This window comes from Porites lutea, chromosome 3 (assembly GCF_958299795.1).
Source record: "Porites lutea chromosome 3, jaPorLute2.1, whole genome shotgun sequence".
Taxonomy (NCBI): Eukaryota; Metazoa; Cnidaria; class Anthozoa; order Scleractinia; family Poritidae; genus Porites; species Porites lutea.
Genome location: NC_133203.1, coordinates 16,212,409 through 16,233,666, shown reverse-complemented (window position 1 = coordinate 16,233,666; position 21,258 = coordinate 16,212,409). Strand labels below are relative to the sequence as shown.

Sequence of the window (21,258 nt, the reverse complement as noted above, 5' to 3'; positions counted from 1 at the left end):
TTCCACATTGGGAATCAGATGGGTGCTGCCAGTTTTCAGGGGCATCCAGAAAAATACTGCTTGTAAGCTTGGAGGGCTGTGACAAGGTGACTGACATAGACTGCACTGAGTGTACTTGCAGCGGACAAGTTGTAAGGCAACAGGTTGTTGTGATAGTGCTTGTCAGGTATGGACAAAGGAGCATCAAAAAATAGTCGCTGTCATTGCCATACAAGTCCGCGGTACCAGCAACAACTTTAAAATAAAAAATATAACACAAAAATTGAATTTATTATAACATTTTTATTATGACATACTTATTATTACTATATATTTTTCTTCTTATCTTACTAATCTTTGCCAACATTATTATAATTGAAAGCAGTTTGCTCTATTATTAAAATACTCAATGACGAATTGTATATGTCGGAGGTAAAAATAAAATCTAGGCAGGTTTTTTACCCTCAAATTCATTTGTCTCCTAGCCCTAACCCATGAATAATTAAGGCTACGAGACAAAGGAAATAGAGAATTGACCAAAGTTAAAATTTTAACCTGAATTTAATTGTGACCTAGAACTCTGTTTAACATTAAATGATAATTTTTACAGGTAAAATCAAAACGGTGTACGCATACCTCTCAATTGCTGCCATTGTGGAAGAGACTGCAAGATAAGCAACTTTGCATCTGCATATAGGCCATCACCTATGAGCTTGAGGGATGTCCCCTATTATGTGACCTGACTCTGAAAGGTCACTGAGCTCCACCTTGTGTGATTTGGTCAGAGCCTGAAAATCATCAGCCAGTTATCCAAGGGACAAGTATTGGTACTCGTCAGTCCACCCCAAGAAAGACAGTCAGCTCCTAGCCTTGTTCAGAAGCACATTTACTAGAACTGGAAACAACACTAGCGGCTGAGAGGAGAGCCTCTGCAGCATCAATTTCGTCTTGGCAGTATAAGCTCGGTTGGATAGACTCTTCAACCAATTCAGATTCTATGGTTCCGCACAAGGCAGGATATGACACAGGTGAACATGCTGCAGGTGTTACAGGATCCATAGTAGCAGTGGGAGATGTGCATTCAGGGGCTGCAAATTGTTCTACAGACTCAAAAGAAGAAGTACATGTGGTAGGGTCTCCAGGTATTACAGCACAATCAGGTGATTCCAAAAGAGACCGTTTGGAGGAATACAAGCTGTCTGCTGGCTCATCTAAAACAAATGGTAAGAGATTCCTAGGGACACGCATTTCAAAGACCTCGGGTAATAACAAGCATCCACAATGCTGTCAGAAAACACAAAATCTTCTTAATGAGAGGCTCATCTCTTGGAATCTTTTTTACTGAATCAGGGCCACTTGCCGCATGAAGAATAAGTGATGGTTCGCGTAAGGAGGAAAGGGGCGAAACGCATCGCATGTGCAGAACGATCCATTTTAATTGAATTAATTACTTAATTTCCGCCACACTCATTGGTCAAAAACATTATTTTCACGAAAAATCACGAAGAATCACGATTTGGGCTGAAACTAATGCCTTTTATGGTAGATATCTTATTGTTCCAACTCTCAGCCAATTCTCGGGCGATTTGTATGTGCGGAAGTCAGTTTTCCGAAGTTAGGTTTGTTCTGACTTGAATGGCGGCCATTGTCACTGATCTTCACATACTGCTTTCTCTAAAAAATTTTGTCATTTAGCGGTCTTCGCAATTTTGTAAATAGTGTATATAGCTTGAAATCTGCTTGCATTTTCACTTTTTCACTTACATTTTTTCTTGTAATGGTGTTCACCGCTCGTTGCGTGAGCACGAAACACAGCACCTGGAGCCATGGAAATGTATCGCCTGATGCATTACGAGTTGCAGATGCTGAGGAGCTAAGGTTTTGCGAGGTTGATAGTTCGAAGAAAAAAGGCCGAAAAAGAAAGATATGTTTAGCTTGCCGTGGAAGACTTGCTGCCAAAATAAAGTGCACGCGACTCGAGGTACATTTATACTTCTGTAACTGCCATGTTTTGTTTTCTCATGTTTCACACATCTCTGTCGTTTGTTAAGCTTATATCTGATTTTTTCGCACACATAAACTTACGTCTCATAGGTTAGTTTATGGAATACGTGATAATTTTTTGATTTATTTATTTTATCTGTTTGTTATTTAGGATCGACAAGACAGTCAGTACGACACGGAAGATACGTGTGATGTACCAGTTGTCAGCTAAGGTGAAATTGACAACACCGAATATTCACCAAGCAGTCTACCTTCGTCTTCCAGCTCCAAAACTGCACAAGTTTTGGAACTGCCTTTACGACCGTACAAGGACGCAGAAAAAAGGACTCAGCAAGTTATTAGGTCAAAGACCATCGAGGTTGTTGAAAACTGTGCTAACAAATTTGTTCATTATAACGCGAAAGACATACCTGAATTTGTCAACGATTTGTTGAATTGGAAAAAGTGGAAGTCCACATTTGGAAGTTGCCACAACAAGGTTGAACTGGAGAGTACCTTCCTCTCTAACCTTGCAGGCGAATACAAACGCTGCAAGGATGAAGATTTGAGTAAAGCGGTACGACTTTGATCAGCAAAGCAAACCCAGAAAATTTTGATTGGACAGACTCTAAGGGAAGAATTTCTCTGAGTGGGGCGACCTCAGAGGTTTTCAAATCGCACGTTGATGCAGCTAAAGATCTTGGCAGGATTCCAAGTTACTCTGATGAAAAGAGAAGACTTTTGTCAATCCTCGCAACAGATTACTCATATTCAGTACTAGAAAAACTCTTCAATTGTTATTCGAAAGTGGTCACCGCAGGTAGAGTACACTGCATTTTATTTGGACGTCGGGGTGTCCCCATGGACAAATTCAAATTTACCCATCAATGTGTTAGTTCCGAAGTGTTAAAGGAACTTTGGGAATTTCTCCATAGAGATAATATCAAGGCCATCATCATGCCGGAGTGTCTTGGTTGAAGGCGAGGAGACAGCTGTGAGGTACTGGCAGGATATAGTCAAGGGACTTGATAACCAGTTGAAAATGACTGGATCAAGACGGTTCGTTTTGCCAAGAGCAAGCCGAACTACAGGATAAGGATGCTTGATCCCGTCCTGGAAGAGCTTTTGGGGAACAAACTTGAGCTTATTGGCCCCATACTGGATGGATTTGAAAAAGAAGTTGGGCTTTCAATTCATGCCAAGTTCAGCAGATCAAGAATGACTGGCCTCATGGCACTTGTCGTGTTATTTATGCCGTTCCAAATCTTCAGGCATCTGTGGGTCCTAGTACAAGGTTATAGGTGAGCATTGAAACCTCAAAGAAAGGAGAGAACACAACATTGATAATCACACGACCCGACATGGTAGAGAAAATTTGGTCGCCAGCAAGATTTTCAGGAGAATTGTAAAGAGGCGAAACTATGAAAAAAGTTCCAGAGAAGGGTTGAATAATTCAAACCTTCAGCGGCACATCAATTGTTGTCACTCAGCAACTCTAATTGAAATAAAGTTCTCTATGAAACATCAGAGGATCACCACAACTTTTTATGTTCAGTGCTATGACCGAAATAGTTTTGTGAGGGATTCCAATTTACAGAAACTCATGAACTTGACTGATGAGACTGGATAGTTTGAGCACCACTTTGACCTACAGCACTTGGGGCGTTACCAATCGATGAAATCAATTGTGGATGACAATTTATGGTAATCATTGGCAATTGATGTCAATTAATCGATTAATATTGATAATTGATGATCAATTAATCGTGCAAGTTTCTGTGATTATCAATATTGAGAATCGATCAATTAAATATCATCGATTTTCATGGATTATCAATATCAGACAATCAATTTACTGCCATTGCTTTTTTTTTTGACCAGTAGTCATTAAATACGTTCAATCTAACATACACAGTCTCCATTATATGTTAATATCCTTTTTATTAGCAAGGTATAGAGAATACGTCATGGAAAGTGCTGGCTTACGGTATTTACACGAGTTGTTTTTGTATCAGAAATCGAAGGAGTGAGCGCAGTGAACAAGTCAGATTTCTGATACAGAAACAACGAGTGGGTAATTACCATACGAAGCACTTTACGCGGGTATTGTCTTTACATCATCTGGCCCATAGAACAAGGGTTCCGATTTGCTATTCAAATCAGGAGACCATGTGCCTTTTACCTTCATGGATTTCTGAGAGACGCCATCTTGAATCTGAACATGCGACTTGTTGAAGATACAAAATTTGTCGTGAAATCTTCTCCATATCGTACTGAAATGGCAGCAAAAAGGCAAAGAACAAATATACTATACGCTGAGGTGTTGGAATTTGTTTTACAAGATGATTGAGAGGAGTTAAGTTAACCTGAGATCAGGGTCTATTTTCGTTTCGCTTTGAAAATTACATTCTGGTGGGCAAGACCAAACGAAAAGAGAGCCTAATACAAACCTTTAACGAAATGTCTGCCGCCCACCTTTTTGATTGATTGACATTTGCCAAATCAGCCAATCAGAATTACTTCCATTGCTTGTTTTTCTATTATGCAAATTTTTCACGCGTGGGAAAAATGCAGACTGGCGGACTTAAAAAATAGCTTTTATCTGTTAATTTTTTCAGCTAAAAATAAAACAGTCAGCACAATCACATTTAACTTCTTGCGAGATTAAGGGAGATCTCGAAGGTTACTTCTGTTGGCGTAGAAGGTAAAAAGTTTTCGAAAAGACGGCGACACGATGTTCTACTAGTTTTATTATTTTGGCTAGGCGCTCTGGAATTTAAAATACTGAAATCTCTATTTTTCCGTTGTCTTGATATTTTCCTCGGCAATTTCTCCCGATTTTCAGTACATAAATCTTTAAAAACAAAAGCAAACAGCCAACGAGCGAGGACACCAGTTTTCTTGGTTTATTTTTAACAAAAAGCGTAGTCAAACAACCAGTCTGTGAACACTGAAAATTCCTTGAACAGCGATGCGATATTTTTCGTCTAATACTTCACAGTTGGCGATTGAAGTTTCTTTCGCAGTGAGCCTCCGCTTGCATACCCTGTTCAGAGAAGTCATTCCCGACTAAACTTTCAAATGAAACCAGTTTTAAGATGGACAGTATTTTGATTTGCACCCGTTTGTTGGTAAATCAAAATGCACCTTGTTAGCGGTCAACAACTTGCAGAGGGATTCAACTCAGCGATACACTCACTTTCCGTAAATAAAGCAAATCCTGAGAAGATATAAAAAACCACATGAATTTTCTGAATTTCCAAGGCACATATTAAGGCATATTTTCCTACCATAAGACCATAAAACAATAAAAAAAGACAGCAAAATCGATCCTTCTCTCCACCGACGATGGATCATTCACGAAAACAACCACGCGAGGAATAAGCGCTTTCAACTTCCGGCGTTTCCGACAGCCAATCAGATCTTGTGGCATTGTTCTAACAGTCAATCAGCGTTATGGCCATAATCTGGCCGTAATGAGCACAAACTTGTAATAGTTTCTATCAGGCCCAGTTTCAGCGGTAGCCGTTAGAGAAAATGTATGAGAATCGCTCAAATTGGGCCTGATCTCAGGTTAGAGTTAAGTGAACTTGAATATCAAGACTTGTCCGAGGATGAAGAAGCATTCATCAACGAAGGAGTTCATCCTGATTTGGATCTTGCAGAACAAAGGTAACTTTCGCTTTGATCACCTAATTTGGACCACCAAATGCAATTTTTAGCTTTATTTCTCTTATTTATGAGTCATAACCACTGGCCAGCAATATGACCCCTTGTTAAAGGTGAAACTTCTCCTTAATGATCTTCAACTGTCCTGTAGTTCATATGTCCCAGGTCAAAAACTGCCAATTGATGAGAGGATGGTTGCTTCGAAAGGGAGGTTCTGCATGAAGCAGTTTATAAAAGACAAACCTGTTCGATGGGGCTTCAAGTTTTGGGTTTTCGCATGCCCAGAAACTGGTTACACATACAAATTTGAAGTTTATAGCGGAGCTCCACCCGCGCGTGGAGCCCCATAGCTAAGGAAATGTGGTAATCTACCCATCCGAGAAAATTTGGTAATCACGTGACCGTACGACCGTCCGCACCACAGGGAAACCAATGTTTAACTCACACTTTCTTGCTAGTTTGGGAGCCCAATAGAAAACTAATTGCACGTCAATGTTGTGTTCAATTGACAGCTGTCAAAACAGGATATCTGCTGACCAGTATCACCTGACCGTAGCGCGGGCTCAAGTGTCGACCCATCGAGTTCGAGTACTTTTTTGAAGTTATCCGCTGACAAATTACCAGTTTCAAATGATCACAGGCTTAAGTCTATTTTTTCCAATGATTCATATGAAATATGTTGTGTTTATGTCACTATGGCCCCGCACTGTCAAGTTTTTTTATTTCAAATTGACCTTGGACGCGACAATTCAGCCACTTTTTTAAAAATAAAGGCGGGGAAGACCTTTTCTTACCATGGTCACGCGTTGGTCACGCTCTACGTCCAAGTTTTGTACTCTGATTGGTCAAAATTTGACAGGTTAGCTCATGCGGAAAATTTATGCAGCATCTTGAAAGTTGTTTACTTTAACAGCTAAAGCTGACAGAGTTTTGTGTCAACTTGTGATGTTTTTAACTGCCTTTTTCCACTGGATGTACAAAATGAAATACAGCTGCTATCAAGAGCCTTCTGTTATCCATGGCTGGTTTGTTTATTGGGTTTTTGGTTGAGAAATGCGTCGCTTGTCAAAATTGGGTAATCCGATTTCTGATGGCATCGTTTTCGTCTTTCACCTTGCTCAATGCGCAAGAGGGTTTAAAAGTCTCAAGCAACTATGGCCTTCCTTGATATCTTTCAGGAACTGAATCTCGAATGGTAAGCCTGAGTAATAATTGTATTTGATGTTTGTTTTTGTTATATCTAATTTCATGAAGTCGAGCACGGTGTATGCGGCAATTTTTTGCACGTTTGTTTAAGATTTGAGTCAATGATCTGATCTAGCATCACGTTTGATAAAAGCTTACAGAACTTTAAAAGGCCTTCAGATATATTTTCTCACGGCAGATAGAAAAAAAACGTTCCGAAAAATATTTAGTTATAAATTTGGCTGTAGAAAGAAAACTTTGAGTGATTTTCTTGCTTCGAGGAGTTCATCTTTGAAAAAAACAAACACGGGGAGGCCGGCTGAAAGTAAAACAAAATAAACTTAAGCTTAAGCTTTAAGCTTAAACGGCTCAGGAGTTTTAGAGACACTTTAATACTTGTCTTCGTGAATGAAAATTGTTGTCTCTGTAAATGTTTTACCGAATTATATTTCTTTTATTGATTGTTAGTAGTCTCTCTTGCAATTTTAATCGCTTGTCAGTGGTGTTTGTTTTCATCGTTCATGAACATCGCCTGCAGGAGTACTTAGAAATGTCGCGCGTATCAAACGCTTTATAAGATTACACATTGTTATAACTGGAACCATTAAATAACAAAAAATCACGATAATAAATTCGTTATTATGTTGAAGCGTATCTCCAATAAAGTTCATTCAAACACTCGACCACAGTGACAGCTCGCACTAAAAATGAGAATGGGCTGGCCGTATGGGTGATTTTGAGAATATTTTGAACGGTTTCACTAAAAGCCCACGATTGATCATCCTGAACATTGAAAAATTGTGAAATGCCGTACTCTGTCCGAGGTCTGTATGATAAAAAGTACTGTTTCACCTCAGATGTGATTTATAAAAAGTATAAATGGTTGGTTTACACACCCTCAGATTTGTTGGCAAGAATTTGTAAAGTAAACCTGTCGAACGCAAAAAAATGCGGCCTGATTTGTTTTCCAAGAATTTGTTTTCGAGGCCTAATCTACTGTGATCAAGAGCCTGGCTCTTGAATGTGATAGAAGATGTTTGCTATTTTTTGGGTGTACATACATGTATATTTAGGCTATCAACTCGATGTAAGATGTTTCACTCTAAAATAACTTATCCTTTCCCTCAAAAGTCACATGAATGTGCCCTTAAGTTAACTGATTTGTGGATTACAAGTTTATTGTTTGATTTAAAATATAAATTTATTAATGGGAGCTTCGCTCTTAGCCCTGGCTAAATCTATATATTACTGGAAAGAGACTAACAAAACAAACAATGGCCTGGGATATGATGTTGTCATGAATTTGATGAATGGCATGTTTCGACAGGGATACCATTTGTTTGTAGACAACTTTTACAGTAGTTCACAACTATTCAATGATCTTTATGACAAAGGTTGCATGGTAACAGGAACAGTGAGGGAAGACAGGAGAGGATTTTGTAGCGACGAAATTCACTCTTGTTTACGGACCTTTATTTCCAATACTGCAAGGACGGCTACAATCTTGAAACGTGACAATACACGAAGACAATGTTCCAAACAATACAGTCGTCAATGCATTGAAACCGATCAATTTTGGTCGTTACTTCGAGTGAATGCCCAAGCTGCAAACACTCGCTGAAACGTATCAAAAAGCAAGCTAAAACACAGTCAGATGACCTATAAAGGCGGGAAAACAAACGACACAGGGAACCCAGCCGCTACAGATTTCTATCTGGTTAGGAAATTCTATGACCAAAAAATAGGTCAGAGGGTCAATCAGGTAGTTTAGAAAAGAGAACCTTCTGTTTCTGAAATGGACAAACACAAAGGACGTCTGTGCATTCTCTACTTGTTATGCTACCAGTGGGGAGGACAGGACTGAAAGAAAAACAAAAGTAAATGGCCAATTTCAAACATTGAATATTCCAATACCTCCTGTGCTGAAAAATTATAATGCAGGCATGGGGGCCTTGGACCTGTCTGACCAACTTCTGCAATGTTATCAAGTGTTGTGAAGAACAAGAAAGTGGTGAAAAATATTGTTTTTTCATTTTATGGATATTTCTGCAACAAATGCATATAATGTACACAAGAAAATTACTGAAGGTATGACTCACAAAGACTTCAGACAGTGTTTAGCCAATGAACTGTTAAAAAGAAGTGAGCGTCAGCTCAACCCAAATCCTAGTCCTGGCTGTCCATTCAGGAGTTCAGTACGAGCAGAACATTGTCCGGTGCCCCTTACCAGTGATCACCTTGCTTAGAAATCTTCAAAGGCAACATTTGGGGGGAAAATTGTAAACTTTGCAGCATCCTTTTCAAGAAGTAGCAAAAGACTCCCTGGAGGTGTAGGGCTTGTGATATTCCATTATGTCTTCAGCTCGACCGAACCTGTTTTGAGAAATGGCACACTGCTGAGTGTGATAAATTCCGAAATTGATTCTTCTGATTTTAACAAGGCATTGACTAGAATGTGTTCAAGAAAACATTTTTATTTCAAAATATCAGAACATTACATTATATGATATACATTTGTTTTGTTAACACTTACAGGCAAGCTGTATTTGTCATAAACTAATGATTGTTTCAGCAATGGACATTTGTTATAATATGCGCTTCCCCACCCTTGCCCTCTGGACCCCCCCCCCCTCCCTCTTAAAACCTATTCTTGCATTGTTCATATTGAGACCATCAGTTGTTTGTGAAGATTGAACCTTGTCTTTGAACTTAACACTTACATTGGTGTGATACAAGTTACAAAGAATAACTGTTTTGTTATGCGAATATTCCATTAAAATTATTCCCAAAAATTGCGTGTATGTAAAGTGGCATCGTTTTACTGCATTTTTATGAAATGAACTGAAAAGTTCAGGAAAGACAAGCAAGATATATAACTACAAATTAGGGGACTAAGAAGTCTGCCTGTTTTCACTTGTAAGGCAGTGAACCAATTTTTAAACTATTTTTAACTCCTGTGAAAACAAATTTGATCATGTGTTCGATGACGTCATACCTTTCAGGCCAGGGGAGATAGCTGTATTTTCATTTTTCTTCAAAGTACATTTAATTAGCTTCAAAATGATATATAGCAACGGGTTACTTCCAAATTGTGGAATTTTTAGTGAATGTTTTAAGTAATCGCACTCAAAATGGCACTAATTTAATTATGATTGAAAGGGTTAAATATTCAATATAGAATACAATAAATGCATTATTACCACAAGGTAAAGCCACTATTGGTAGCCTACAGAGACAGTCTTACAATGTTATGGAGCTAAAAATATTATAAAGAACTTTGAGTTTCACAATAAAAACTCACTTAAAACTCCCGACATCATAGAGAAATCTGTTAATAAAAAATTTTCATATATTATTTATCAGACAATCCATTACTGGATTATATACCTGAGGTCTTACAAAGGAAGAAGAATAACTTATATTTGATCTTTTTCAGTTGCATTATTGTAACCCACTTTGTTGGGCAATGTGATATCTTCTTTCTGCTTATGACATACTTCGTTAAAAATTGCACATCTGTATAGTTTAAAGTACTATTAAAATATCATTATAAGGATCAAATTGCTGCTTTGTCAACAGTCTTGAATAAAATAATCTGGAAAATATAACCACTTTTTTCTAAGTGCATACTACTGATAAATCAGATAAAGGCACATCACTTTCTTGTAGAAATACTATGAGCTTTTTTCAAGCAGGTCACACAGTAGAATGTCAGTTGTTCAAGAAAACAGACAAGATGAATTAAGCGTTTCTTCTGTGAGTTAAATAAGCTGCAGGTCAACGCTGCTGCACCAGTTTTACTTGAGTGATCATTAAACCCATGCTCCTCGAACTAAAGTATCATAAGTTCGCACAGAACCCTTTACACCCCCAAAAATCTAACAAAGCACCCTTTTCAGCCCTAATTGAGAAAAATTGGGGAAAATCTTCCAATTGTTGTAAGGGCAAGTTACGTCAATGATTTCTTCCCTCAAAGTTTACCTTGTATATCATAATATATAAATTTAGCCAAGCCTAAAAGCGAAGCTCCCGATTTCATTACGTAATAATAACGATAATACAATATAACCTAGTTGTAAATACTGATACCTGCCAGTTGGTATCAAGTTGTAGTCTACCACGCAACCACATTTGTCAAGCGTTTTCTGCTTGACGAGTCAAAAATGGCTGCTTGGGAGACTTATCAAAGTCTGATGTTTTTCCCTTGGAAATGGTGTCAAATTTCCCTTTCTTTCCAAAAAATGGATTAAAACATCCTTCGCTTAACACTTTGAATATAAATCTGGAAACCAAATGTTATGTAACTGAGTCAACTACATCACAACAGTTAAATATTTCCTTTATGATCATGATTATTTAATTATCATTGCTTCAATGAAGGAGATGCTTCCTAATTGAGTTAGCTTCTCTGTGAGTTCGTGGGCAGCCTGTGCATATTGCAAGCGCAAGAAATCGAGTAAATAGGTTGTTAGTGTTGTCGGTGTGTGGATCCAAATCTGGAAAATCTTGAAACATCACAATAGCATCCAGCATACCTTAAAGTAGACCTTCCAAGTTATTACATGTAATAACAGTAATAATAGTAATAATGATAGCTAAAGCAATCTATTCAACAAATCAACCACAATTTTCCATGGTGTACCTCTTAGGGGGTGTTTACATGACACCGGGGCAACTTTCGCCCTGAAGTAAGTTCACTCCAGTTCCCTCTCATGGCTCTACATTTGTTTACATGATACCACCATGCTGGCACAAGTCACCCCAGCGTGAGTTCACCCAGGTTGTTGTAGCGGGGTGAGATTTTCACTCCAGTACGAAATCTCACAACGGTATCATGTAAACGTGAAACGACCACTCGTTGCGGTTTGTAATTGGTCTGCCGGTGGACTGGAACGGGTAGCGCATGCTAAATCTATACTCTCATCATCGGACCATAGCTCTCGACCAATCAGCATGTGAGGGTTTGCTCAGGTATTGTAAAAAATCCATTGGGACCTGTCAGGAAAAGATGGGTTTCGGTGAAATGAGAGGTGGTATGAACATGTGCCGGACAGTGTACTTGAAAATGAGCATTACAAGATGCTGTGGGATTTTAATATACGAACAGACCATGAGATTGAGGCTAGGAGATTGTATTTACTGGTCATTGACCAAAAAAAGGAACAACTGCAACATTATAGACGTGGCAATTATGGAATATGGAAGATGGAAGAGTGCGAGCAAAAGAGGATGAATAGAAAAATACCAAAATCTCACAAGAGAAATTCAAAAGATGTAAGGTGTAAGGACAATGATGACGCTCATAGTGGTGCAGGCATTGGGGACGATACTGCTGAGGTTAAAAGAAAATCAGAGGACCATAGGTGTCGATGCATCCATTCAACTGATTCCAAAATATGCCCTTTAATGTCAGCAAGGGTCCTTAGGAAAGTTTTGGAGATGTAGGCTGAGCAAAAGTAAAGTAAAAGATCCTCTTTGATGGTTGTTGGCCGGAGTAGATGACAACCATACTTGACACCTTTATATGAGAGTATTAATAATAATAATAATAATAATAATAATAAATTTTATAAATTTCTTGGAAACTAGTCTGCAAATTGGTATTCCAGGATTCGTAGGGAATACTGGCAATATATAGTTAATTAGTGGAAGTTCTTGACGCCTTTGTGTCTTAAAAAGTCTTGATGGAGTAACCTAGCAACTCTGAAGGATACCACAAATTCAAAATCTCTCGAATGATAGGATTTGAGAGATTTTGAGATATAATTCGTTTGGTGTTGTAGGTAAATCGAAAAGATTTCTTTAATGGGTACATCCACTACGGGTCTTAAATACAGGTCACTTTCGCTGACTGCTCACAACACAGGTCACCATGCCTATGAAAGAACACTTATTTATTAACCAGTAATGCCTACCTTTCGAAGCCAAAGATTGATGGCGTAAACTTGTACTTTATACCTCGCACACCGGAATAAGAAACATCATATTGAAGGTCCTACCTTTCAAAGGTAAGCATATCTGTCACTAGGGATTTAACCACGCTAAAAGTCAACTACAAACTCGGCTTGTGTAGAGATGGATGTTCTCGACATGCTTTTTATGATATATGACTCTAAGGCCGGTAAGGGGTAGAGAACGCGAAGAAAATTTCCAGCAAACGTTAGCCTGAATTTCATCCGATTACTTCCAGTAAGCAAACGTCTACTGAGAACCTGGACCGTTTAGTTGTTTTCACTTCATGTCTGCTTCATTTAAGAGTCTTAGGCTAAAAGCGGCACAACGATGACCTCTGCCCGGGCGAGAATTTTTCTGCAGACGTCATTGGACCAGAAATTTATCGCTTTGAATCTAAAAAGATAAAGAAATTAGATAATACTCTGGACGTACTTCACGAATACTATCACTATTGAAAATCTCACAGAGCACAGGCCATGCATTAAAAGGACATCCGTCGTTTCGCTACTAATCAGTTTTCATACGAACTCACCTTTGTATACTCCTTGTCCAAAATACCTTGAAAAAGATAAAGATCCCCTCTTTTAATATCCTATAACTCGAAAACCAGCCACAACTACTGGAATTGAGAGTCGGGATATTGAGAAGATGTTTGGGGGAAGGGGGAGATGTGGAATCACACTTTCACTATACCATGTGTGGCATGCGACAGACCATTTCGCGCCATTGCAGTATGAGGCACTTGAAGCAGCGAAAATGGCAGGAAAACGCGTGTTTTTACTTCCCAGGCCAGTTGCGGGTTTTAACTTATCGAGAAGATCAAGGTGAGTGGCTTGTACCTCAGTTTTTGTTTTAAATATTCATCTTTATTTCTTTGCTTAAAACTATTTGTTGGACTGTTACCACAAGTATGTTGATTGTTAAAACGAATTAAAGTCTGAAACTGAAACTCTTTCTCATAATTTTCCACTTCTAGATTCCAAACTATGCCTGAAGCAAGGTAAGTCTGTTGCACGAAGTCATTTTGAAGAAATGACAATTCACTGTCGCTTTTTCAGTTTCTTCTCTGCATTTACAGTTTTCTACAATTTATACAATGTAAACATTTTTTGTATTTTTTTAGTGAGCGAAGTGGACCTTCAGGAGAGCTGTAACTGACATTATAACTTCGTAAAACAGGCTTTCTACCTGGCAAATATTTCTTTGCCTTATAAAAGTCATAAAGTAATACATTTTGAGAATTTAATAGTGTGCTTGCTGTCTTTGCTTTTTACTACCCTTTGAGTGTTTTCAATGACATCGCACCTGTTAAGCTTACTGTTTTTATTTTTTACATATTTTTTTCGTAATAGGTTGTGCCTACCACTAGATGGCTGAAGACAGCCCTGATGATAAGAGATAAGCTTCCTTTTGTTTTGGTCTTTTGTTAACTTGTTAAAGGGGTTTTCTTTTCTTTCCAGTATACACTTCTGTAAAATTAAGAATTTGTTCATGCTTAGCTTGCTTAATCGAGTTATGGATGCGCGCAGGAAGTTTGGAGAGCACGAAAGATGCGTAACAGTTGCAAGAGGAGATAGCCGAGTGCAACTCTAGCTTCTTGAGTGCTCTCCAAACTTCCGAAGTGCATCCATAACTCAATATACTCACAGCTAAAAGCATGTATACCTGCCAACTCTCACGCCTTAGGCGTGAGTCTCACGCCTGCGGGTTGAAAACTTCAATCTCACGCTTGCGAGCTAATTTCTCACGCCTGATTGAAAAATGTGAGTTGTTGCCGTCTTGCTTGACACAATTTCCAAAAATATGTTAACTCAGACCCATGTAAGGGACGAAAACCATGTGTAAAATGAATAAATGACAATACCTTCCTCGCGATCTCTGACTTTTGAAGTGAAAAGCACTGGGAGCGAGCTCGCGTTTATACGCGTCCTAAGACTGTGACTCGATAACTTCGCCTTTGGCAGACTTCGGACGTCTTCGGAAGACTTCGGACTTCTTCGGGAATCTTCGGAAATGATCGTGTCGTCTTCAAAAATGCCAGCACTCTCAGGATAAAAATCTCACGCTTATATCTCAGAAAAAGTTGGCAGGTATAAGCATGAGCAAATTCGTCTATAACATAGCTGACAAAAACGCTTGTTTTTTGATCAAGTACAAAATTCTTGTAACGCGCAACACAATAATAAACGCTTGTATTTGCTGATTACAAACACGCCACAGTGGTCTAGTTTGAAGGAAAATTCTTTCTGTAAAACTGCGAAAGAAAATTTGCTTATTTATTCGTTAACAATCAATGAAAACTAAAAAGAAACAAAGGTAAAAGAGTCTTAAAGTCCACCTAAACTTAAAATACTCACATGTTCATAAGAAGACGCGGAGTATATGGATTGGATTTGCTTAAAAGATGTTTATGTTTTGCTCGGCGAAATCCAATTTTTGTAGCGAAGACGACTGTCATCCTACTTTAACCTTAAATTCATTTACGAACAGTGGCAGGTTATTATGGCTTCTTGAGAAGAAGACCTGGCAGCGTTGTTTTTGTGAGTAGTAAATTTACGTCTTCTTGTGTAATTTCTCTTGTTATCGCAAGAGAAATTTTCCTTTCCTTCGGTCGGATTGTTCAGCGATAACAAAAGTGCATAATTTTTCGCTTTCATACTTTATAATGAACTTGTTTTGTTAAGGGTAAACAAACGTTACAAACGGAGCACATTATACAAATTGGACATTTTCCGACACAGACCAATTTGTGGTTTTTTCCCACTTAAATGTCAGTCTTTACGGTAGACTTTTCAATGAATCGTTCAGGCTCTATTATTTGCAAAACATCTTCACCGCTTTTGCTGTTGGTTTAAGTGGTTAGAACGAAGCTAAATTATCATTGCCGTCGATTTTTGGGTACTTAGGAAAAGAGACGAAAAACACAGCTGTACACGTCATCTTATTTACGCAAGCCTGTGTGTAAATAAAGATTTTGTTCATAGCATAGGACTTATACAGGCCAAGCACGCCCGCTATGTTATGATGTATATTTTAGCATAATTCTCATCAATGAACTTTTTAAAAACGTTTGCGTAGCCGGTTCAATTGCAAGTGGGATCAGACCACTAAGAAGAGGAAGAGGAAGGAGTAAGTGATAGATACGTCCGGACTTTTATGTAACTTTAAAGAATATTAGCCCCTTTGAACGACGCACATCAACCAGAGTTGATTAGTGCATCTTTAGGCAGTAGTTCCAGAAAATTAGTCTCCTAAACAGTTTAAGACACTTAACGTCAAGGCATATTAATACAACGAGACAGGCCTGACTTTAGTATTTAACAATATTAGGGGGAAATTGCAAAGTGAACTTGTGCCACTTGACCATGTTTTTCCCTTTACTTGTATTTGACTGTTCTTTACTTGTACAACAAATAAATAGTTTCACGTTATTTTGACCACGACAATTGTTTTAGACTGTTTCTACCAGTTGATTTTCTCTTTAAAAAAAGGCACAACTCCAGTCTTCCCATTACAGTATTAGGCCCTGTTTACAAGGTGGGAGGGTAACCCTGGTGCTAGGGTTACCCTCTTGATAGGGTTACCCTCCCTGCCTTGTAAACACTCAGCTACGGATAACTTGCCTAACCGGATTAACTTTCCGCTGTCATGCGTGACCAGTAATTGTACCATTTTGAATGGTATTATCCAATTTCTGAGCTTAATTATAAACACCGGAATCATAACAAGTTATTTTCTGTCTACGATGATAATTTTTCCCTTTTTTAGTGAATTTCACGTGTTTTCCATAGAAAACTTCAAGATTATTTCAAATTTTGGACCGTTGCAAAGAATGTCACGCATCACGATACATGTCAGCAAAGCTGCTGAAGTTGAAACGGACGATAGGTTAACCCTACCTGTGAAAATTGCTTGTAAACCTGACCCGCTTGCTAGGGTAACCCTAGCACAAGGTAACCCTCTCTCCTTGTAAACAGGTCCTTAGCAATTGGAATTCCGCCAAGGAGGGTGATTTGAAAATAGGGACCTTAAGCATCGACAACAAAATAAATGACGACGACGTTTGTAACCCAAGGAGGATTGGGTCAAGGCTTTCGTTCTTGGCGGGAAAAAGGAAAGTTAAGCAGTGTGTTGTTTTTAGGAGATAATGATTTTTGGTTCTTTGACAAGTAGCTCTAGCTATGGCTTTCAAAAACGTCCGAAATCTGCTTCTAATTAATCACAACGATGGCTTTATCAATGATGATGAATTTGTTGCTCTTTACGACCTCTATGCATTGAAAAACCTTGACTTTCCGTATGATTTGTACGCAGCTTTTGACCGGGAAGAGCTTGACGAGTCTGAGAGTTTTGCAGAGTTTCGCTTTGGAAAACGAGATACACCAATCCTGAAGGAAGTTTTGTTAATCCCTGACACGATTACCTGCAGTCAGTGCTCTGTTTGTGATGGACTAGAAGGTCTCTACAGACTGCTAAAGCGGCTTTCTTACCCATGCAGATATGGAGACATGGTCCATAGATTCGCTAAACCTGTTTTAGTTCTTAGCATGATCACCAATCAAATGATTGACTTTGTGTATAATGTTCACGGGAACAGAGTACTAAACTGGAATCATGAGGTCCTTAGTCCTGTCAACCTGCAGACTTGTGTTGATGCTGTGCCAGCCAGGGGAGCCCCACTGCCCAATTGTTTTGGCGGTACCGTTAGGCCTATATCAAGACCTGAAGAACATCAGCGACTTCTTTACAATGGGCATAAAAGGGTTCATGCCCTGAAATTTCAAAGCATTGCTTTGCCAAATGGCTTGATCGGAAATCTATATGGCCCAGTTGGTAAGTTACAAAACAGTAGAGGCCACCAGCTTTAAAGAAGGGATGTGACCAAATGTTTATTTCTGTAGACCTTGCACTTATTTTAAAAAAGGGAAAATATTGACAAAAAATGAAACATTTTACAAGGCTATAGGACAGGCTAAATTTATTGATTTTCTTATTCAATAACAATTACCAAGGTGAGATCACTTCAACAGTTTATTGTGAGCATAGCCAGAGGGAAGGGGGGACTGTCCCCCCTCCCCCCTTGAAATAAATATAAACTCAAGATGAAATTAGAAAAAAGTTTCTGAAGTACTCATATAATCTACAGCTTATGTAACCCAATTGTCAGCAACCTTTACTCTTACACTGATACCTACCATCACCTACCTATTTTTAGAAGGAAGAAAACATGATGCAGGAATGCTTGCCGATTCACAGCTACTACACGACCTTCACCGGTGTGCCTACAATCCAGCTGGCCAGGCAGTCTGTGTTTATGGTGACCCTGCCTACCCCCTTAGAGTGCAGATGCAAGGACCCTTTAGATATGGTGTATTGACCCCACAAATGCAGCAGTACAATACAGAGATGAGTGCTGTTAGAAGTTCTGTTGAATGGCTGTTCGGAGATGTAATCAACTCGTTTAAGTTTAATGACTTTAAAAAAGATCTGAAGCTTTTCCTCAGCAGTGTTGGAAAGATCTATATTGTTTCTGTCATACTGCGTAATGCAATGACATGCTTGTATGGTAACACATGACCTCAGACTTTTTTGACCTTAGGCCACCTACTTTTGACACATACTTTGGCTAGGAAACAACTCTATTGCCCAGTTTACATTGCCTTTGATAAAATATGAATCAAAACTTTATAACTGCAGTTAACCATGGTAGATATTTGTATGCTGATAAGTTAAAGACTATTTCTCACACCATTGAACTCTTTAAAGAGAAAATGAATAATAATAAAATTAAGCACAATTTTATTACTAAAAGTTTTCTATTTTTCAAGAAATGTTATTGTAACTATTGATTTATTTCCCAACTTTATTTTCCATTTTTCAGAAAACTGTGGTTAATTAACTTAAATTAATGTTATAAATAAAATAAAAGAGGTTTATCAAAAAAAAAAATTAAGCACAACATTGCAGAGTCAGGCTATTTTTTTGGAATTCCTTAAACAAACACTTTACAAATATAGGAGCCCAAGGGCCTGTTTGCTGGAGGTTGGGCTGGCACTAACCCAGGATGTTTACTGTGGCGACTTAATGAATTTTTACAGAGTCAACCCTGGGTGAAAGCTACCCCAATCTAACATGACTGAATGAAGATACCCATGCTTCTTTTAGAGATTTTGCCTTGATGATGCTCGAAATTGGCTCAATTTCTAGAGTGGACTCACTAAATGTAAGAAATACTATGAGCTAATTACATAAAAGCACAGCTAACCAAACAATAGAAAACAATAGACCTAGCTACAAATACTATTTTTAAGATTTATTTTCTGCATTTAGTGACTGTACATTAGGGGAAAGTTTGGGCATTTAGGCCCCTTTGTACAGAAAAACATCTGTCTATTAGCAAAAACAATGTTTTATTTCTTCTTGAAACTTTACAAAAATCTCTATAGAAAAGAAATATAATTACATCCATCAACAATGCTCTTGTAGATAACTAAAGTTATAACAAAAGTCAACTCAACAAGTTCAGGGCTCTTCCACATTCGTAAGGTTCGAGCTTAATGCCTTTTAATATTTTCCATCAATGACATAAATACCTTGTTTTGCTAGTCAAGCATAATTTGAAGGTTTTGCTGTTGAAGCTGCTGCATCGTGTTGATCAGGGCTGAGAACATGGTCTGTTGATGCTGCGCAGCCTCCTTTTGTCTAGTTTCTGCTAGATCAAGCTCTCTTTTTCTGATGGCTAACTCTTCCTTTTTCAATTCTCTCTCTTTCTCTGACTTCTCAGCCAAAAATACGATTGCATCAGAGGTGCTCCTCCTCAATTTAGCTTTTTTTGGTTTCTCGCCACTATCATCGCTCTTTCTAATTGCAATTGTCTGAAGAGCCGCCTGTCTGATTTCCTCTGCTTTAGTTTTTTCTTTCTCATCTTTTGCCTTCCTCTCGTTTCTCAGGGCGTCACTCTTTTCTTCTATTAGGCTCTTTTGTTCATTTTATTAATTACAACCTCTACAAACCTTAATTTGTAATAATCTGTGTTTCTTAACAGGGGGTTACAGGTGCAATGGTAAGGGGCACACAGCCCATGTATGCCCCTCGCGAGTTATAAAAGATGAACTCCAGGGTAAGGAGGTGTATTAGTGGGGACTTATGTTACTGTTAGGGCTATCCAGTGATAAATAATAATAATTGTAATAGGAATAAGTGGAGTCCAACTTTGTCTGTACATGAGTGAAGTTCTCTTAAGAACAAACGGTGATGGTTATACCAAAGGTTATCGTGTGTAAAGCTTATTGAAGACTAGGATCTCACAAATATTCTGAAAGTTTTTTGCTCACAGTGAATAGAAAACACATTCGAGGGCATGGCAACAATCACCTGACCTGTCATCCAATTCAGGACTTATGCATGATGTGTACTTCCAATCCCTATATTAATGGTAAAATCAAGACAGCTGATAGACAGCCCAGTCAAACTAGATACTGTTTTTATGGCTGGACATTCATATTAAGTGCTACAACTGTAGGGGGTGGGGCCACGCAACAAGGGTAAAATAGTTATGTTATATGAAAATTATCCATGACTAAAATACTGAGAGTAGACCTGCAGGTTTCTCCAAACTCAAGTTACATCTTCATGTACATGGATGCTGTAAACTTCAGATTACAAACTTTGGGCTTATACAACTAGACTAAAAAAGTTTTTCACAACAAGCTATGTTGCAGTGCTGATGAAAATACTTGCACTCAAAGTACGGAAGTTCCGTACTTAACGGACGTAAATAAGGAAGGTGTCACAGCGAGTTATACCCCTGTAAAATCCAAGCATAAAGATACTGTGCCGAGACAGGAGAGCGAGGACGATAGTTCCCGTGAAAACTCGAGTGACGAAACAGAAACGTCCGGAAGAGGGATGTATCAAATGTTACCAACGTTACTCGAATCTGCAGCAACACCTAGACTCCAGAAAACACACACGTGCTCTCGAACGAGAACCACTCTTAGACCCAGCTGTTTATGGATATGCGGAGTGACTGGAGGTTCAAACGGTGGGCGTCCCCTGTGTATGAAATGTTCAGGAAGTGCCAAAACAGGTGCCACTACAGTCTACTCTCCCTATGGGCTGGGCATTAAGATCATCCCAGAACCGAAGAACACGTTTTAATGTAAATAATTTCCATATTCAGCTTCACGCAACAGATGTCAAGACATAAGCTTGAATCAGGAGCCCCTTCTGGTTTGAATCCTTTACCTTTCTGTTTACTTGTCTAGGACGATCGACTTTTTCTTCCTCAAAACACTGTTCTCATACGCTGTCAAGAAATGCATTGTTAATATTGTGATTCCGTGACTGATCAACTCCCCAATATCACGTTTAGTCGCGAAACAATTCGTCACGCGGAGTCTCCGGTTGATAGAGTTTAGCGTTTCAAAATGGCTAAAATTCACCCAGTTTGGCTTTTCTATTTCACTCTTTGAGTAGAAACGCAAC

At 38.6% G+C, this 21,258-nt stretch overlaps 1 pseudogene; it reads left to right on the top strand.

The window, feature by feature from the left end:
* The first annotated feature begins 1,756 nt into the window (after window positions 1–1,756).
* LOC140931653 (uncharacterized) lies at window positions 1,757–3,592 on the top strand (annotated as a pseudogene).
* The last annotated feature ends 17,666 nt before the right edge of the window (window positions 3,593–21,258 follow it).